The sequence below is a fragment of the Rhinoderma darwinii genome, unplaced genomic scaffold (assembly GCF_050947455.1).
Source record: "Rhinoderma darwinii isolate aRhiDar2 unplaced genomic scaffold, aRhiDar2.hap1 Scaffold_527, whole genome shotgun sequence".
In the NCBI taxonomy this organism is placed as follows: Eukaryota; Metazoa; Chordata; class Amphibia; order Anura; family Rhinodermatidae; genus Rhinoderma; species Rhinoderma darwinii.
The window spans coordinates 31,327-52,135 of NW_027464076.1; the positions used below are offsets into that span (position 1 = coordinate 31,327).

Consider the following 20,809-nt stretch of genomic DNA (forward strand, 5'->3'; position numbering starts at 1 on the left):
AAGTGTGGAAGATTATTATCAATTATATTGTGTGAAAAAAGACCAATATATACGTGCCAAAAGGAACAATCCAGTGCACGACCTGAACATAGTAGGGAAGTGACAGGTAAGAAATGATATTAAACACAATAAAGTGTTGTTTATATAGAACATGTGTAAGTAAAAGAGTGAAAAGGTAATAAATGTATGGTGACAAAATAAAAGAAATAAAAAACGAAAAATAAAATAGTGTGAATAGGCGTGTGCGATGAGAAAAGAAGAAAAAAACAACGTGTGTATAATGCATCAAAACATAAAATGGACTACAAGTGCCATGCACAAAGCAGATTTTAGTTACATGTCGCTATATCTAATACAACAAGCCTCAAAGGTGCAGAATATAATATGCAGTGATCTGCAGACAGAGCCCGCTTTTCTATTGTCTGTGAAGATCATCAGAAGTAGGAAATCATTGTTGAGGATGAAGATCATGACAACCCGAAAATGGCACAGGTGACATAGTCAACACAGGCAGCGTAAAGCATATATCTAATCTGTATACATAAAGAAATGTAGATTAAAATAAGAACATAAAATCCAAAATACCCGACTACAAGCTTTGGTAGCACTCAGAGAAATGCAGCAACACCAATGTTCTCATTGACACCCCTTGGTTGTGTTGTCTTAAGCCAGGGGCGTAGCTAGGGGGGGGCAGGCGGGACATTTGCCCCGGGCGCAAGGGAAGGGGGGGCGCCGAAGAGCAGCTGATCGCTGCTGACAGGTGCCCCGTATGTAGGACACCTGCAGCAGCTTAGGAAGAGCCAGGAAATATAGGGCGTTCTGACTAGGGTCTGTGACAGCCATGGAGTGGACCAGTGCTCACATGCTACGTTTTTAACCAAGACAAAATAAAACTTGGGAACAGATTCCCGTTTTAACAGACATCGCATCTACAGCGCTGGATCCAACCCCCTTGTTCCTGAAGTACAGATAATATAGTAGTGTTAACTGCAGTCCTATGTAACACCACAGATAACACAGTGATAACTCTCTGATTACAGATAATATAGTAGTGTTACCTGCAGTCCTATGTAACACCACAGATAACACAGTGATATCTCTCTGAGTACAGATAATATAGTAGAGTTACCTGCAGTCCTATGTAACACCAAAGATAACACAGTGATAACTCTCTGAGTACAGATAATATAGTAGTGTTACCTGCAGTCCTATGTAACACCACAGATATCACAGTAATAACTCTCTGAGTATAGATAATGTAGCAGTGTTACCTGCAGTCCTATGTAACACCACAGATAACACAGTGATAACTCTCTGATTACAGATAATGTAGTAGTGTTAACTGCAGTCCTATGTAACACCACAGATAACACAGTGATAACTCTCTGATTACAGATAATATAGTAGTGTTACCTGCAGTCCTATGTAACACCACAGATAACACAGTGATAACTCTCTGAGTACAGAAAATATAGTAGTGTTACCTGCAGTCCTATGTAACACCACAGATAACACAGTGATAACTCTCTGATTACACATAATGTAGTAGTGTTAACTGCAGTCCTATGTAACACCGCAGATAACATCTTCAGGGGTGGGCTATATCAAGGGGGACTATATCTACAGGTGGGCTATATCTACAGGGGGGCTATATATACAGGGGGGCTATATCTACAGGGGGGGCTATATATCCAGGGGTGGGATATATCCAGGGGTGGGCTATATCCAGGAGAACTATATCTACAGGTGGGCTATATCTACAGGGGGGCTATATCTACAGGGGGGCTATATCTACAGGGGGGCTATATGTACAGGGGGGCTATATCTACAGGGGGGCTATATCTACAGGGGTGGGATATATCCAGGGGTGGGCTATATCCAGGGGTGGGCTATATCCAGGGGTGGGCTATATACAGGGGGACTATATCTACAGGGGTGGGCTATATCTATAGGGGTGGGCTATATCTACAGGGGTGGGCTATATCTACAGGAGTGGGTTATATCTACAGGGGGACTATATACAGGGGTGGGATATATCTACAGGGGGGCTATATCTACAGGGGGCTACATACTATATAGCCCCACCTGTAGCTATAGCCCACCCCTGTATATGGTGCTCCATAGATAGCCCACCCCAGTATATAGCCCCCCCTGTAGATAGACACCCCACGTGTAGATAAAGCCCCCCACGTGTAGATAAAGCCCCCCCCCCGTAGATATAGCCCACCTGTAGATATAGTTCTCCTGGATATAGCCCACCCCTGGATATATCCCACACCTGGATATAAAGCCCCCCCTGTAGATATAGCCCCCCTGTATATATAGCCCCCCTGTAGATATAGCCCACCTGTAGATATAGTCCCCTTGATATAGCCCACCCCTGAAGATATAGCCCACCCCTGTAGATAAAGCCCCCCGTGTAGATAAAGTCCCCCCTCCGTAGATAAAGCCCCCCCCCTGTGTAGATAAAGGCATCCCCCCGTGTAGACAAAGTCCCCCCGTGTAGACAAAGTCCCCCCGTGTAGACAAAGTCCCCCCCCCCCCCCGTAGATACAGCCACACACTTTTATTACAATTAAAAAAAATATATATATATTTTTAAACTCACCTTAATCCCGCTCCCACGCCGTCCGGCAGCCATGGAGACCTGCTCTCTTCTGCGCAGGTCTCCTGAGGGTTGAACGCAGCGTCTATGAAAGGCGCTGATTGGCTGGGCAGAATGACTTTCCCTGTCACTCAGCGCCTTTCATCGACGGAAGCTCCACTGGTACAAAAGGTACCAGTTACTTCACTCGTGGAAAGGCGCTGAATAGCCGGCCACGGAACGTGCCTGGTCATTCATTGCTTCTAATTGTACCTGTGTCCTATAGACACAGGTACAATTATAGTGCAGGAGGAGGTGGCGCCGACGCCCCCCTCTAAGCTGCGCCCGGGGCACATGCCCCGCCTGCCCCCCCTAGCTACGCCCCTGGGTGCCATCATCGCCGGATCTCAGCTGTATCTTACAGCTGACATCCAGCTGTAATGGCGGGGACCGAAATTAGCTTTGATCCTCGCCATTAACCCCTTAAGTGCAGCGCTCAAACGCGAGTGCTGCACTTAAGGTGTTTGCAGCTCATTGGAACCCCAGCAATGACATTGCCGGGGCTCCGTTGGCTGCAATGGCAACCGGAGGCCTAATACTGGCCTCCCGGTCTGCCTAGCACGGAAGCCGGTCAAGATCCGCCCGGCGGCGGAGCCTGATCGGCTTCCATGGCCGCCGACAAGATGGCGCCGGCTCAGGAACTGATCTGGCGTCATCAGCAGTGGAAGTCAGCTGTATGTTACAGCTGACATCCACCTATAATGGCAGGAACCGGAGCTAGCTCCGATCCCTGCCATTAACCCCTTCGATGCAGCAATCGAAAGCGATTGGTGCATCGTAGTGGTTACTAGCAGATCACCAGCCCTGACAGGCAATCAGGACTGGCGACTGCTGCTATGGCAACAGGAGACACAATAGCCTCCTGCTCTGCCATTACGGAAGCCGATTAGGCCCCGCCGGGAGGCGAAGCCTAATCGGCTTGCTGTCAGTGAATAACTGACAGATCTAATACATTGCACTTTGTAGGTAGTGCAATGTATTAGAAAAAAAACATCAGACAGTTGGAACTTCAAGTCCCCTAGTGGGACTTGAAAAAAAGTGTAAAAGAAAGTATAAAAAAGTGTTAAAAAAAAGTGAAAAAAAAATAAAAGTTTGAAAACAATAAAAGTTTCAAGTAATAAAACAAAACACAATCGCCCTTTTTCTCTTATCAAGTCCTATATTATTAAAAAAATAAAATAAACCATACGTATTTGGTATCGCCGCGACCGTAACAACCTGAGGTATAAAAATATTATATTATTTATTGCACGCGGTGAACAGCGTAAAAAAAAACAGTAAAAAACTATACCCGAGTTTCTGTTTCTTGGTCACTTTGCCCTACAAATATTAGAATAAAAAATGATCAAAAAGTCGCACGTATCCAAAAATGGTACCTATAAAAACTATAGCTCGTCCCACAAAAAATAAGCCCTCATAAAGCTCCGTCGACAAAAAAATTAAAAAGTTATGGTTCTCACAACTTGACGACAGAAAAAATACATTATTTTTACAAAAGTAATTTTATTGTGCAAAAAGTTGTAAAACATAAAAAAGTTCTGTAAATGAGGTATCGCCGGAATCGTACTGACCCACAGAATAAAGTTAACAGGTAATTTATAACGCATGGTGAACACTGTATAAAAAAAACTAAAAAAGCTGTGCCAGAATTGCGTTTTTTTGTTTACCTAGCCTCCCAAAAAATAGGATAAAAGGCGATCAAAAAGTCGCATGTACCCGAAAATGGTACCAATAATCACTACAGCTCGTCCTGCAACAAACCAGCCCTTATACCGCTACGTCTATGAAAAAATAAAATTAGTTATGGCTCCAATAAGTCAGGAAATAAAAAATATGCAGTTGTGCCCGAGGGGAACATTTCTTCTGTTTCAAGAGGCGATTTATCAGGATCTAAAATTAGGGAACCAGGAAGGGGAGGGCCCAAACTGTGAATTATGATTTATTTGCTTATATTCTCTGTATGAAATTACATTGTGAATTATCAAGCAGGAGGCCGAATTACTAAGATATGTAATATGTGAAAGTGATGATAATGTTTAAATGATTTAGTTTCATGCAGCCGCGTCTTGTCTGGAGTTCCCATCTTGTCTGGAGTTCCCATCTTGTCTGGAGTTCCCATCTTGGTTCTTTTGTAGTGAATAGAAAAGTCATTGTTCCTTTAATACAAGTAATGTTGATTTCGTATGTTTTATCTTTGACCTTGGTTCCCATGCGAAGATGGACAGGGAGTGAGATGGGAGGATGGCAAGTATGCGTGAGGGAAGGTCTCCCCCATCTCCACGAGGACATTCTGTCCAAAAGAGAGATAAGACACTTGTAAACATAATGTGTGAAGAATTATAATGATGTATTTTATTGTATGCTTTTTACTGAATAACAAATATTGTTACATTGTCTCTGATTGGTTTACCTCAAGCCGACACCCCTTCTGAATTTCAGTTTAACAGTTTGAGTTTGCTAATAAATCCTTCAGAGGAGCATTTTGAACATTTCAGCGTGTCTGTGTGTTTTCTTCTCCTCTCTCGATATATATCGGTGAAATATCCTAATTAGGATTCTGACTAATGGAGTCTGGCCTTGAGAGTCTGTTGGGACTCGTATAAATTTCAGTCTAATATATTTTGAGCAATGTATTTCCACGACAAAACATATCTGCTGGAAGCGAGGGTGCCCGTTTTATACCAGGACAACACTTCACAGCAAAATTCCCCAAACTGCAAATGTGCGGAGTGTGGACCAAAAGGGGCATAAGAAAGGACGCCATATATCAGTGCGACACCGGCCTGTGTAGAAAGGATTGCTTCACAGCGTAACACACATCTATGGATTATTTTATTGTTTTTTTTACCCGATTATTGTACCCCCTGACTATGCCCCTGATGTACTCTGCCCAGCTCACATATGCCCCACATTATAAACGGAAACACCAGTAAGACTCCAAACAAAACTATTACCAAACAAATTCTACGCTCCAAAAGCCAAATGGCGCTCCCACCCATCTGAACCTTACAGTATGCCCAAACAACAGTTTCCTTCCAAATTTATGGCATTCTCATACCCGGGAGAACCCTTTTAACAATTTTTGGGGTGTGTGTCTCCAATGGCATAAGCTGGGCATGACATATTTGCCACTGAAATGGCATATCTAGGGAAAAATATTAATTTTTACTGTGCACCATCCGCAGCGCAATCATTTATGGAAAAGACCTGTGGGATGAAAATGCTCACTACACCCCTTAATAATTGCCTTGAGGGGTGCGATTTCCAAATGGGGTCACTTCTCAGGGGTTTCTTTTTATTATTTCACATCTGAGACTCTGCAATTGTGAACCAATACTTTATAAATCGCCAAATTAGGCCTCGATTTCGCATGATACGCTTTCACTCCTGAGCCTGGTTGAATGTCCAGGCAAAAGATTAGGGCCACATGAAGGGTGTTTCTAAAACCAGGAAACCCAGCATAATAATTAGAGAGCTGTCTTGTTATGGTGGCACAAGCTGAACACCACATAATGGCATATCTATGGAAAAAAAATCCAATTTTCACTCTGCAACATTGATTGCACACTAATTTCTACAAAACACCTACAGGGTTAACATGATTACTACACCCCTAGGTAAATGCATCGAGGGGTGTAGTTTCCAAAATGTGTTCACTTCTGGGGGGGTTCCACAGTTTTAGTCCCACAGGCGCCCAGAAACCAATCCAGCAAAATCTGCACTCCAAATGGCGCTCTTTCCTTTCTGAGCCTTGCCGTGTGCCCAAACAGCAGTTTATACTAAAAGTGAAACAAAAAGCACACGGCACCAAACTTGCGGTATCAATAAATAATGAGCGGAGATAACGCACATATATGCTCACCTCCAAGGTTGTAAATTACCGGCATGTAATTCGTAGTAGAAAAGCTGCTGCCAATCCCAACGCAAACTCCCAAGGGGTTGCCAAGGTAGTATCCCGTTTTTTCTTCCTGTATTTAAACAGCAGTTTATGACCACATATGGGGTATTGCCGTACTCGGGAAAAATTGCTTTACAAATGTGGTGTTCTTTTTTTCCTTTATTTGTTGAGAAAACAAAAAATTTTGCGGTAAAGCTACGTCTTATTTAAGAAAAAGGATTGTTTTTATTTTCACTGCCCAATTCTAATAAATTCTATGAAACATCTATGGGGTCAAAATGCTCACAATACTCCTAGATGGATTCTTCAAGGGGTGTAGTTTCCTAAATGGAGTCACTTTTTGGACATTTTCATTGTTTTGTCCCCTCAGGGGCTTTGCAAATGCGACATTGCCTCCTCAAATCATTCCTGCTAAATGTGATCTCCAAAAGCCAAATAGCGCTCTTTCCATTCTAAGCCCTGCCGTGTGTCCAAACAGCCGGCTATTACCACATGTGGGGTACTGTTTTACTGGAGAGAAATTGCTTTACAAATTTTGTGGTGCTTTTTCTCCTTCAGTACTTGTGGAAATGAGAAAAAATTAGCTAAACCTACATTTTCTTTGAAAAAATGTAGATTTTTATTTTCAGGGCCTACTTCCAATAATTTCTGCAAAAAACCTGTGTGGTCAAAACGCTCAGTATACCCCAAGAAAATTTCCTCAATGGGTGTAGTTTCCAAAATGAGGTCACTTGTGGGGGGTTTCCACTGTTTTATCCCCTCAGGGGCTTTGTAAATGTGACATGACCTCCGCAAACCATTCCTGCTAAATGTGAACTCCAAAAGCCAAATGGTGCTGCATCCCTACTAAGCCCTGCCGTATGTCCAAACAGCCGTTTTTTTTACCACATGTGGGGTACTGTTTTACTCGAGAGAAATTGCTTTACAAATTATGTGTTGCTTTTTCTCCTTCAGTCCTTGTGGAAATTAGAAAAAATTAGCTAAACCTACATTTTCTTTGAAAAAATCTAGATTTTTATTTTCAGGGCCTACTTCCAATAATTTCTGCAAAAAACCTGGGGGGGGGGGTCAAAATGCTCAGCATACCCGTAGATAATTTCCTCAATGGGTATAGTTTCCAAAATGGGGTCACTTGTGGGGGGTTTCCACTGTTTTGTCCCCTCATGGGCTTACTAAATGTGACATGGCCTCCGCAAACCATTCCTGCTAAATGTGAACTCCAAAAGCCAAATGGTGCTCCATCCTTTCTAAGCCCTGCTATGTGTCCAAACAGCCGTTTATTGCCACATGTGGGGTATTGTTTTACTGACATGGTGCCTAAAATATATTCGAATAAAAATAAGGCCCCAAAATCCACTAGGTGCTCCTTTGCTTCAGAGGCCGGTGCTTCAGTCCAGAAGCACGCTACGGCCACATGTGGGATATTTCCTAAAACTGCAGAATCTGGGCAATAAATATTGAGTTGCATTTCTCTGGTAAAACCTTCTGTGTTATAAAGAAAATTGGATTACAAATTAATTTCAGCCAAAAAATATGAAATTTGTAAATTTCACCCCTACATTGCTTTAATTCCTGTGAAAAGTTTAAAGGGTTAAGAAATTTTCTAAATGCTGTTTTGAATACTTTGAGGGGTGAAGTTTTCAAAATGGGGTGACTTTTTTTGGGTTTCCAATATATAAGGCCCTCAAAGCCACTTCACAAGTGAACTGGCCCCTGTAAAAATAGCTTTTTGAAATTTTCTTGAGAATGTGAGAAATCGCTGTTAAAGTTCAAAGCCTTGTAACATCCTAGAAAAAGTTCGGTTCGGCTAGTTCACCGAATTTCACAAAAAAGTTCGATTCGGACCGAACTAGTTCGGACCGAACCTGTAATTTCCGTGCGCCGAGCATGGTACTGTCCAGGGTGCTGAACTAACTCTTTCAGCAACCTTCACAGTACATGCTCGGCGCGCGGAAAATACAATTTTAATGTAATAAAAAAATAAATAAATACGTTCATACTTACATTCCTCCTGTCCGGCCTCCAGCGATGACATTTCATCCATGTCGCCGCTGCAGCCAATCACAGGCTGTAGTGGCGGTCACGCACGTCAGGATGACGTCAGAAGGCCGGCCTCCAGGGATGACGCTTCATCCCACGTGACGGCCTCTGCAGCCAATCACAGGCTGCAGCGGCCTCTGCAGCCAATCACAGGCTGCAGCGGCCTCTGCAGCCAATCACACGCTCCTCTCCTGAAATACTCTGTGCTGCGCTGCCTTAAACTCTGTGGACAGGTCAGGATCCTGTTTCTTTTAAATGCTGCTGGGGAACCCGCTCGATCCACTATATAAGGCTGAGCTACAGTGCAGCATTTAAAAGAAACAGGATCCTGACCTGTCCACAGAGTTTAAGGCAGCACAGAGTATTTCAGGAGATGAGCGTGCAGATTCAGTGCTGCTGTGAACTCTGCTCTTACCATTACGTAGCTCTCAGTCTGTTACCTCTCCTCCACTCCTGTCCTCAATAACACCTTCACATGATTGGCAGAGTTCACAGCAGCACTGAATCTGCACGCTCATTGTAATGGCAGGGGGTAGGGAGACGGACAAGTGAGCCCTAATCTACCCGCCACTCTGTCCCTGCCTACTTGCAACGACCCGCCCTAGGCGACGGGGTACAACTGGGCGGCGGTCCCTGCGCTCAGTAAGTGCACGACAAACACGACAAACATACAAGGAACACAAGCAAGGAAAAGGGGCCGTTGCCCACGGCAACACCGTGAGCAACCAGAGTGGTGAACGAGCCGAGTCAAGCCAGGAGTGTGCGAGGTACAAAACGAAAAGCAGAAGAGTAGTCGGTAAGCCAGGGTCTGTATGGAGCAGGAACAAAATAGAAGGAGCTGTAGCTGGGCCAGGAACCCACAAGGAAAGAAACACAAGCAATAACAAGCACCGAGGGACAGGAAGTGCAGGCTTAAATAGACCGAGGGCGGGAGCTAGCTGAGTCTGGCCAGGTTACGATAGGCTCTCCCACTCCTAAGCCTGCCAGCCAGAATGGTGGAAGCTGGAGTCAGTCTCAGGGATGTATTCTCAGGTGCTGACTGATTAGTTCTGGGAGTTAACCCCGAAGCTGTGCCTGGCAGATCCTTTACACTCATCTCCTGAAATACTCTGTGCTGCCTTAAACTCTGTGGACAGGTCAGGATCCTGTTTCTTTTAAATGCTGCACTGTAGCGCAGCCTTTTATAGTGGATCGAGCGGGTTCCCTAGCAGCATTTAAAAGAAACAGGATCCTGACCTGTCCACAGAGTTTAAGGCAGCACAGAGTATTTCAGGAGATGTTCAGGAGCCGTGCTCCCATTATAAAGTATAGGAGCACGGCCTGTAAAATAAAAAAATAGAACATGTTCTATCTTTTTAATGGCACGGGCACCTTCCCGTGAGAAAACGGGAAGGTACCCGTGGCTAACAGAAGTCTATGGGCCCGTTATTTCGGGTCATAATTACGACACGTAATAACGGGTGTTTTTACAGTCGTGTGCATGAAGCCCCGTAATGACGGGTGGCTACATGTGTGCACCCGTCATTACGGCAGCGTTGCTAGGCGACGTCCGTAAATAGTCACTGTCCAGGGTGCTGAAAGAGTTAACTGATCGGCAGTAACTGTTTCAGCACCCTGGACAGTGACTACTGATCACAATATAGAGTAACCTGTAAAAAAAAAAGATGTTCATACTTACCGAGAACTTTCTGCTTCCTCCAGTCTGGTCTCCTGGCCGTTGCCTTGGTGACGCGTCCCTCTCGACATCCGGCCCGACATTCCTGGATGACGATACAGCCCATGTGACCGCTGCAGCCAATCACAGGCTGCAGAGGCCTCTGCAGCCAATCACAGGCTGCCGCGTCAGAAAAGAAGGTCGGACTGGAGGAAGAAGAGAGACTCGTCACCAAGACAACGACCGGGTACGTATGAAATGCTTTTTATTTTATTTTTAATCAGCAGCCTCTTTTCTCTATCAGTGATTGATAGAGACAAGTGGCTGCCGATTTGTATAATATTTTTGACCGGGTTCGGTCAAAACGGGTTCGGCCGAACCCGGTGAAGTTCGGATTCGCTGCGAACCGAACTTTTCCGGATGTTCGGACCAAAACCGGGTTCGGTTGTCCCGGTTCGCTCATCTCTAATCAAGTCCAATGTGTCACGAGAAAACAATCTCAGAATCGCTTGGATAGCTAAAAGCATTCCGACCAGTGGCGTAGCTATAGGGGTCGCAGTTGCGACCGGGCCCGCAAGCCAGGGGGGCCCGCAGTGCCCCCTCGCCACACTAACGCTGACTGCAGGGCCGGGCTGCCTATCTGGCAAATGCCAGATGCCGGTGTATGTAGTGGGCTGCTGCTGCCCGCCCACCTCTTTATCCCCAGCGGCGGGCCCTGCTCTGTAGTGTGACACATTTCCCCTCTCTGAGGGGCGCACAGCCCACTTGCTGGACGCTTTACTACGCAGCCTGTTGCAGTCCAGCCAATTAGTGTGGGTCATACTGATTGGCTGGTCTGCACTAGGCTGTGTACACGGCAGCCAGCATGTAGACTGTGCACTGTATAGGGGGGAATTGTCGTGGTCCTAGCAGCAGCAGGAGGTGCCTCATGAGTCCTGGTGGATTTAACTTTTCAACCCCCCTCCCCCGGTCCAATCATATTGCATCACGGCTCACAGAGCTGAGCAGAGAAATAGTCAGACTCCAAGGTAAGAGCCAGGCAGCACTGCAGCAGCTTATGAGGAAAAAGTGTGACCCCAGTACTTTGCAAAGAAACTACTGTCTGTTATGCCCTTCCCCTGCATGGGGAACTATAACTCCACGCATGCCATGATACCTGTAGGTTTTCAGGACCTGCTGTGAGTTGTAGTTCTCCTCACCAATTGTATTCAACAAGTATGTTATTACTTTCTTAAAGAGGTATTCCTATTTACAGTATATGCCATAAGTACCACCTATGGGATCCTCACCCATCAGCAGACCCCTGTCCGCCAATTCCTTCCCGCCGTAATCTCCATATACTTCAGTGGAGATATGGCTGCACGCAAGCGCAACCACCTCCCTATTGAAGTGTATGAAGAATTCTGCTGATAGGTGACGATCACATAGGTGAGACCAGCACTTTTTAGGCATTTACGGCATATATCCTATGCGTATTCCATAAATGCCCAAGATAAGAATACCCCTTTAACCCCTTAACGATGAACAATATCCGTCACAAGCAGGTGCTAGTTCCCGCATCGTGACTGATATATTAGTCTCTTGGATCTTGTGAGTACTGCCAGTGTACCTATAAGACTAGACACAGCCTGGCTCCTGCCGAAATTGTAGAGAACAATTCGGGCAGTTTAACCCCTTAAAGTGTGAAAAAAAAATACACATAAGGTATCGCCATGATCATAACTCGAGCAATAAAGTTAACACATTAATTAAACCGCCAGGTGAATGGCAGACAAAAACACTTAAAAAACACAACAGCAAAAATGCTTTTTCTTTTTATTTCCCCCCCAATAAAATAAAATAAAAGTTGATCAATAAGTTCCACGTGACGCAAAATAGTGCCAACGCAAACTACACTTTGTCGTGCAAAAAACAAGACCACATATGGCTATATAGGCGGAAAAATAAAAAAGGTTAGGTCTCTTGGAATGTGGCGATTATTATTGTGCAAACGTAGGGAAAATTAAGAAACTATACTTATTTGGTATCGCCGCTTTCGTACTGAAAAATCCGCAGGATAATACAGTAGTAGCAGAGTGGATGAGATAATCACATCTCCTCCACACGCTGTGTAAATGACGAGCGGAAAATCTGCTCAGAAATTTACCTGCGGTGCGATTTTTAATCCGCAACATGTCAATTGATTTATTTTTTTTACGTGTTTTCTCCATTTAAATCAATGGGAATGTAAAACCCGCAACAAATAGCAGCTGTTTTTTTGTGGTGGAAAAGCAGCGATTAAACCCAAAACGTATACTTATCCAGAATTCTGTGTTTCTTCATCCAGGCCGGCCTCCTGGGACATCCCATGTGACTGTTACACCCAATCAGAGGCTGCATCAGTCGTATGGGATAAAACATCATCCCAGGCGACCAGCATGCAGGACAGCAGAGGGATGCGTCGCCATGGCTATGTAAAAGTATCACATTTTTATGTTTAATTTTCCGCAGCGGTCTTTGCGGCCGAAAAACTGCACCACAATTTGGTGCGGTTTTTCGTCCAGAATTCCCTGCGCCACAGCGTTTCCGCCCTGTGTGAACATAGCCTAACTCTGTAGAAGCACTGCGGGTAGCTACAGAATAGGAAGTGTGTGCGCAAAAACGAGTCATGACTGGAACTTGGAAGAAGTCGAGAAGAGAAGTCACATGTAAGTCACTGGATGTAACTGTACTATGCTCACTATTCACTGTGTAGAACTGGTATTTGACACTTATTGGGAGCTGCATTATTTAGGGGTATGGGCGGTACAAAGTATATGTCTTTGACTTTGTGCCCATGATCTTTTCTGACCGTTGCAACGCCTCTGGCTGCTAATGCTGCATCAATGGTTCACTTAAGAAACCCAGAAATGCAGCTGTAAGTTATAGGTGGGCCACGGCCATAAAGTGAAGTTGCGGGGGAGCCCAAGCTGAATTTTTGCACCAGGGCCCATGAGCCTTTAGCTACGCCCCTGCTGGGCTGTACAGGGTTAGCAGCAGCTATGCGGGTCAGTGGTGCAGACACAGTGAAGGAGCCGGGTGCTGCTGACCTGTACAGCTGCTGGGCAGTGAATTAGATACAGAGCAAGCCACCGGGCAGGGGCTTCACATATCAGCAGTACAAGCTGAAGTAACGGCAGCCCAGCGTCCTGTTCTGCATAGATTCTCCTGTGTCACCTGTCAGGTCCCAGCCAAGCCGCACTCTCTCCGCTGTCGAATTTCCTCCTCTCCGTTGTCCTCTCTGGCGGGCAGGAGGCCCCTGCTAGTACTACACACGAGACGTGGTGCGCGGAGGCTGGGAAGGCTGCTAACAATGTTCTACATGAGAGGTCATCACGCAGCCACAACTTGCATATGCGCAGCTCCTTGCACAACAAAAAAATATAGAAATCACGGACGCATTCTTTTTATTCCGGACAGTTGCCAAAAGTCCTCTCATTTCACGGACTGTCCATGATTTTCACGGACTGTCCATATATGGACAGTGATACCGTGATGACAGCAGTGACAGCACCCGGCGGCCGAGTGGGCCCCCCCAAGGGTAATGGGCCCCGGAACTTGCCCGGGTTCGCCGGGTGCTGACGACGGCCCTGACTATACCCACACATATATAAACACACACAGAGGCATAAATATATATACACTAACATAGAGACATATGTACGTGCAACAGCCCGATGGGGATGAGGGAAAGTGCGGAGACCAATGTTGGGAGTTGTAGTACTCACGGTGGCTATAGTCCTCTCACACTCCTGCGGAGCTGGCACAGTGAAGGAGGGGGATCTGCATATGTATGGGTGGTAGTTGTTGATTCCCCCTGGGGCACGCCCTGTGGTGCTGTCTCCTGGTGGATGGGATATGGGGTGCCCTTGTTGTTAGTGGGTGCAGTGCAGAGTAACACGCAGGAGACGGTGATGTAACTTGGTATAATAATAACTCACAGTTTCTTTACTGGAAGATTGCAGGCTGCAGCTCGGCTCCACATAGAAGTTATTATCCAGCTAGGGCAGGCGGGATGAGTCAGGCGGAGACAGTTTCCTATCTGCAAGCAGCAAAATGAACTTTCTTCTCTCTTGCTTTCCTTCTCTTTACGCAGGTTTGTTTCCCTGTATTAATTTCTAGTTCAGGCCAGAAGCTTTCTGAACTAAATATGCTGTGAGGCCCAGTATTATCTCAGCTCTCCTCACAGGCTGTCTTCCCTCGTTCCTCTCCTGGAACCGACTCCTCTACCACTTTCTGCTGCAAAGCCTCATGGGAACTGCCTCAGACCCTCCTCTCCAGCCACACCCTTTACAGGCTGGAAAAATAGATTGTAATGACAATTCTGCATCACTAGGTGGCAGCATAACACAACATATAACATTATGTTCAATGCATTACAATGTAACCAATACTCCTCTATGGTATTGTCAGGACACTACATACACATATACACACACATACTGGAACATATACACACACACACATAGAGACACATACATACAACACACATAGCAGAGGTCGTAGCTAGGTTCTCCAGTACCCGGGGCAAAGATTCAGTTTGGCGCCCCCCCCCAACCTCTTTCCCGACATCTCCTTCCACCCTGGCCATGTTTGTTTTCTCTACCAATCAATGACGTGTCATTTCTTTTCCAAATTTTTTTTATGTAACCTGAGCATAAAAACATTTTTACATTTTACAAGCAATATAGTTCTATACACAACACCAGAACCAAGCTCATTACATATGTACAGTTCCAGAACAAAGCTCATTATATATATACAGCACCAGCACCAAGCTCAGTACATGAATACAGCACCAGAACAAAGCTCAGTACATATATACAACACCAGAACAAAGCTCATTACATATGTACAGTTCCAGAACAAAGCTCATTATATATATATATACAGCACCAGAACCAAGCTCAGTACATGAATACAGCACCAGAACAAAGCTCAGTACAAATACATTTCAGTACAGAGATCATTTGCAAAGTCAGGTTAGCAGCTTCCAGTATGACCAGAATAATGGTAATCATATACTGGGAGTTGCTTATACCCCAAAAAATAGTACCCTCCACCATCTGTAAACATCATACAGTAATAATTAGGCTTCGTTCTCACCTGCGTCGTGGTTCCGTTCATGGGTTCCGTCAGACCTTTCCGTCAGGGGAACCTACGAACGGAAACTAAACGGAAACCATAGCATTCCGTTACCATTTCAATGGTAACGCTTCCGTTGCTAATGGTTTCTGTTTGTCTCCGTTTCACAAGGTTTCCGTTTTATTGGCGGTATCAATAGAGTAGTCGACTGTATCCACCTATAATCTATCACATCTAACTTAGATGTGATGTATTACAGGTGGATCCAGCGTGTCAGATACACAGGACACACAGGACCCGCTGACACTGAACCCATCAGTCCCACAGACCTGACAAGTTCAGGATTCAGCGTAGGATACAGCTGCTCTGTATACAGGTAACAGAGCAGCTGTATCTCAAAAAGTTACAATATTTTTTAATAAAAACTAATTATAAAGTTGCACAAAACACACTGACTGACATTTAAAAAAAAAAAAAGTTTCAAAAGGTGTTCATAACCTTTAATGCAAACAATCAGATCGTAACAACCATCGTCCGGTACAACATGCAGCACATGCAGTTTTATCAAAAGGTGCAGTTTTTAAATGATTGTTAATGTCTGCAAAAAACTCCATAGACATTAAAAATCATTTGAAAACTGTGCTGACTCGTGGGAATGCAACATGTTGACGTGGTTTGCAGCTGTATCGTTGTAAGACAGCAGCTACTATATGTATATACTGTACCGGTATGTTCACGCAAGGCAGATACGCTGTGTAAAAGCACTGCCCTGTGCAGCAGTCTTTCGGCCAGGAATGGCCACTGCGGAAAACTGAGCAGAAAAAAAATGGATACTTACCATGGCGACACTTCCCTCCTACATCCTGCAGCTTTGGGTTGATGTTTCATCCCATGTGACCGCTGCAGCCTGCGATTGACTGCAGCGGTCACATGGGTTGAAACGTCGTCCCAGGAGGCTGACCCGGAAAAAGAAACAGAATTCTAGGTAAGTATAAGATTAAAATTTTTAATGAGTTGCGTTTTTTCCACATAAGTCTACATTTCCCCTGCATTGACCACACGATGGCGCTGCTTCTCAGCGTATCACTAGGCTGCCTGCCTTATATTCAATTTAGTGAGATTTCTCAGCATTGAACACCCGATGGCGCTGCTGCTTAGCGTATCACAATCGGGCTTCAAACAAACTTTCTAAAATATATAATATAGATGTAGTGTGCATTTCCCAACATTGACCACATGATGGCGCTGCTGCTGCTCAGCGTATCACTAGGCTGCCTGCATTACATTCGATTTAGTAAGATTCATCAGCATTGACCACACGATGGCGCTGCTGCTTAGCGTATCACAATCGGGCTTCACACAAACTTTCTAAAATATATAATATATAGCTATAGTGTACATTTCCTAGCATTGACCACATGATGGCGCTGCTGCTCAGCGTAACAATAGGCTGCCCGCATTACATCCATTTTAGTGAGATTTCTCAGCATTGAACACACGATGGTGCTGCTGCTTAGCGTATCACAATCGGGCTTCAAACAAACTTTATCAAATATATAATATATAGATGTAGTGCACATTTCCCAGCATTGACCACACGATGGCGCTGCTGCTCAGCGTATCACTAGGCTGCCTGCATTAGATTCAATTTAGTGAGATTTCTCAGCATTGACCACACGATGGCGCTGCTGCTTAGCGTATCACAATCGGGCTTCAAACAAACTTTCTAAAATATATAATATATAGATATAATGTACATTTCCCTGCATCGACCACACGATGGCGCTGCTGCCCAGCGTATCACTAGGCTGCCTGCCTTACATTCAATTTAGTGAGATTTCTCAACATTGACCACACGATGGCGCTGCTGCTTAGCGTATCCCAATCGGGCTTCAAACAAACTTTCTAAAATATATAATATATAGATATAGTGTGCATTTCCCTACATTGACCACATGATGGTGCTGCTGCTCAGTGTATCACTAGGCTGCCTGCATTACATTCAATATAGTGAGATTTCTCAGCATTGACCACACGATGGCGCTGCTGCTTAGCGTATCACAATCGGGCTTCAAACAAACTTTCTAAAATATATAATATAGATGTAGTGTACATTTCCCAACATTGACCACATGATGGCGCTGCTGCTGCTCAGCGTATCACTAGGCTGCCCGCATTACATCCAATTTAGTGAGATTTCTCAGCATTGACCACACGATGGCGCTGCTGCTTAGCGTATCACAATCGGGCTTCAAACAAACTTCCTAAAATATATAATATAGATGTAGTGTACATTTCCCAACATTTACCACATGATGGCGCTGCTGCTGCTCAGCGTATCACTAGGCTGCCTGCATTACATTCAATTTAGTGAGATTTCTCAGCATTGACCACACGATGGCGCTACTGCTTAGAATAAATCCCAATCGGGCTTCAAACAAACTTTCTCAAATATATAATATATAGATATAGTGTGCATTTCCCAGCATTGACCACATGATGGTGCTGCTGCTCAGAGTATTACTAGGCTGCCTGCATTACATTCAGTTTAGTGAGATTTCTCAGCATTGACCACACGATGGCGCTGCTGCTTAGCGTATCACAATCGGGCTTCAAACAAACTTCCTAAAATATATCATATAGATATAGTGTGCATTTCCCAGCATTGACCACATGATGGCGCTGCTGCACAGCATATCACTAGGCTGCCCGCATTACATCCAATTTAGTGAGATTTCTCAGCATTGACCACACGATGGCGCTGCTGCTTAGCGTATCACAATCGGGCTTCAAACAAACTTTCTAAAATATATAATATATAGATATAGTGTACATTTCCCAGCGTTGACCACACGATGGCGCTGCTGCTCAGCGTATCACTAGGCTGCCTGCCTTACATTAAATTTAGTGAGATTTCTCAGCATTGACCACACGATGGCGCTGCTGCTTAGAATAAATCCCAATCGGGCTTCAAACAAACTTTCTCAAATATATAATATATAGATATAGTGTGCATTTCCCAACATTGACCACATGATGGCGATGCTGCTGCTCAGCGTATCACTAGGCTGCCTGCATTACATTCAATTTAGTGAGATTTCTCAGCATTGACCACACGATGGCGCTGCTGCTTAGCGTATCACAATCGGGCTTCAAACAAACTTTCTAAAATATATAATATATAGATATAGTGTGCATTTCCCTGCATTGACCACACGTTGGCGCTGCTGCTCAGCGTATCACTAGGCTGCCTGCCTTACATCCAATTTAGTGAGATTTCTCAGCATTGACCACACGATGGCGCTGCTGCTCAGCGTATCACTAGGCTGCCCGCATTACATCCAATTTATTGAGATTTCTCAGCATTGACCACACGATGGCGCTGATGCTTAGCGTATCACAATCGGGCTTCAAACAAACTTTCTAAAATATATAATATATAGATATAGTGTGCGTTTCCCAGCAATAACCACACGATGGCGATGCTGTCCAGCATATCACTAGGCTGCCTGCATTACATTCAATTTAGTGAGATTTCTCAACATTGACCACACGATTGCGCTGCTGCTTAACGTATCACAATCGGGCTTCAAACAAACTTTCTAAAATATATAATATATAGATATAGTGTGCGTTTCCCAGCAATAACCACACGATGGCGATGCTGTCCAGCATATCACTTGGCTGCTTGTATTACATCCAATTTAGTGAGATTTCTCAGCATTGATCACACGATGGCGCTGCTGCTTAGCGTATCACAATCGGGCTTCACACAAACTTTATCAAATACATAATATATAGATATAGTGTGCATTTCTCATCATTGACCACACGATGGCGCTGCTGCTTAGCATATCCCAATCGGGTTTCAAACAAACTTTATCAAATACATAATATATAGATATAGTGTGCATTTCTCATCATTGACCACACGATGGCGCTGCTGCTCAGCGTATCACTAGGCTGCCCGCATTACATTCAATTTAGTGAGATTTCTCAGCATTGACCACACGATGGCGCTGATGCTTAGCATATCCCAATCGGGCTTCAAACAAACTTTCTAAAATATATAATATATAAATATAGTGTGCGTTTCCCAGCAATAACCACACGATGGTGCTGCTGCTCACTGTATCACTAGGCTGCTTGCATTACATCCAATTTAGTGAGATTTCTCAGCATTGACCACACGATGGCGCTGCTGCTTAACATATCACAATCGGGCTTCACACAAACTTTCTAAAATATATAATATATAGATATAGTGTGCATTTCCTGCATTGACCACACGATGGCGATGCTGCCCAGCATATCACTAGGCTGCCTGCATTACACTCAATTTAGTGAGATTTCTCAACATTGACCACACGATGGCGCTGCTGCTTAGAATAAATCCCAATCGGGCTTCAAACAAACGTTCTCAAATATATAATATATAGATATAGTGTGCATTTCCCAGCATTGACCACATGATGGCGCTGCTGCTCAGCGTATCACTAGGCAGCCTGCCTTACATTCAATTTAGTGAGATTTCTCAGCATTGACCACACGATGGCGCTGCTGCCTAGCGAATCACAATCGGGCTTCAAACAAACTTTCTAAAATATATAATATATAGATATAGCGTGCATTTCCCAGCATTGACCACACGATGGCGCTGCTGCTCAGAGTATCACTAGGCTGCCTGCCTTACATTCAATTTAGTGAGATTTCTCAGCATTGACCACACGATGGCGCTGCTGCTTAGCGTATCACAATCGGGCTTCAAACAAACTTCCTAAAATATATAATATAGATGTAGTGTACATTTCCCAACATTGACCACATGATGGCGCTGCTGCTGCTCAGCGTATCACTAGGCTGCCTGCATTACATTCAATTTAGTGAGATTTCTCAGCATTGACCACACGATGGCGCTGCTGCTTAGCGTATCACAATCGGGCTTCAAACAAACTTTCTAAAATATATAATAGATATAGTGTGCATTTCCCTGCATTGACCACACGATGGCGCTGCTGCTCACCGTATTACTAGGCTGCCTGCATAAGGCTGGGTTCACACGAGCACATTAACGTCCGTAATGGACGGACGTATTTCGGCCGGAAGTCCCGGACCGAACTCAGTGCAGGGAGCCGGGCTCCTAGCATCGTAGTTATGTACGACGCTAGGAGTCCCTGCCTCTCCGTGGAACTACTGTCCCGTACTGAAAACATGATTACATGATTACCTTGATGACATACTTGTGTTTTCCAAGGACTGGTCCTCGCACATTGAGCATGTCAGGAAGGTGCTCCAGGTCCTTCGGGAAAACAAACTGTTTGCGAAGACCGAAAAATGTGTGTTTGGGGTGCAGGAGATACCATTTTTGGGTCAAATCCTCACTCCTCATGAATTCCGCATGGACCCTGCCAAGGTCCAGGCTGTGGCGGAATGGGTCCAACCTGCCTCCCTGAAGGCGTTACAGTGCTTC

At 44.7% G+C, this 20,809-nt stretch overlaps 1 long non-coding RNA gene across 1 annotated transcript; it reads right to left on the minus strand.

Annotated features, from left to right (window-relative positions):
- Window positions 1-4,567: 4,567 nt before the first annotated feature.
- On the minus strand, window positions 4,568-6,626 carry LOC142721917 (uncharacterized). Its single transcript, XR_012874253.1, has 2 exons — window positions 6,507-6,626; window positions 4,568-4,934 (listed from the first exon to the last, which is right to left on the minus strand). It is a non-coding gene; the product is annotated as an uncharacterized LOC142721917 (long non-coding RNA).
- Window positions 6,627-20,809: the final 14,183 nt, after the last annotated feature.